Source organism: Octopus bimaculoides, chromosome 5 (assembly GCF_001194135.2).
Source record: "Octopus bimaculoides isolate UCB-OBI-ISO-001 chromosome 5, ASM119413v2, whole genome shotgun sequence".
NCBI lineage: Eukaryota > Metazoa > Mollusca > Cephalopoda > Octopoda > Octopodidae > Octopus > Octopus bimaculoides.
The window spans coordinates 116777392-116778659 of NC_068985.1; positions in this window are offsets into that span (position 1 = coordinate 116777392).

Genomic DNA, 1268 nt, shown 5'->3' on the forward strand with positions numbered 1-1268 from the left:
ATATATATATATATGCATACACACACACATATATATATATGTGTGTTTATATGTATATACATGTGTGTGTGTGTGTACGTAGGGAAATATTTTACGTGAAAGACAGAATATAGAATATACAAGTACATATATAAGAAACAAATTCATTTAAACATCTTTATAATAATCTATATAACATAACTCAATATCATGATATATTGCATATATACATATATAAAACTGCACACACACAGAGCCATACATATGCATACATATATAGAAATACATCCACACACATACAAACATACACACATTGACACACACATGTTTTTATATGTGTATAAATGTGTATGTAGATGATTACGTGTGCCTGTATATGTACGCGTACATATATGTGCATGTCTGTGTGTGTGTGTGTGTGAGGAGGAAAGAGATAGATAGAGTGTGTATGTGTGTACGCGCATGGCTTATGTATATGTGTACATGCATGCTGTTGGACGTATTTTTATATATATACACATAAGAGGGAAATATATCTACATTTATACACAAAGCACTCTCTTTGGTTGCGACAGTGAACATTTCGATATTTCGATGCACTTTCCAGTTTTTTTAACGATTTTCTAACTATGACGTACTTAACGTACCCAAAGTTTCGATCAGCTTCGGGCGACGCTTTTAGGGGAGCGAAACTTTTTCGTCTGTTGTATAAAGCTTGTACCGGTTTGAGGCCCTGAGATGGTGACTGGGGTTGGGATCGGCGACACATTCTAGGGCTATTTTAGGTGTTACTCGCAGTAGCTGCCCAACTGATCACGTTCTGCATCTGGTATACTATTATTTCAAACCGACTTCTAATGAGAACAGAGCCAGATTTATCTAGGGGCGAATAAATATCATGACAAAGGGTTCCCTAATTTTGTGGGCCCCAAGTATAAGGGATTCCTTTAAATCAGAGAAGCCTAAAGGTTACAGTTAAAAACGTATTTTAAAAAACTGTTTACCGAAATCAAATAAATAATTTTAAAATGTTTACTTACAGGTGCAGGTGGTGATGCTTGCCAACCACATGGTTCCGGGTTCACTCCTACTGCGTGGTACCATGGACAAGTGTTTTCTACTATAGCCTCGAACCGACGAAAAAACTTGTGAGTGGAATGGAGAGATGGAAACTGAAAGAGACCCGTCGTACACACACACACACACACACACACACACACACACACACACACATATATATATATATATACACACACGCACAAACATACACACACACGCACGCATGCACG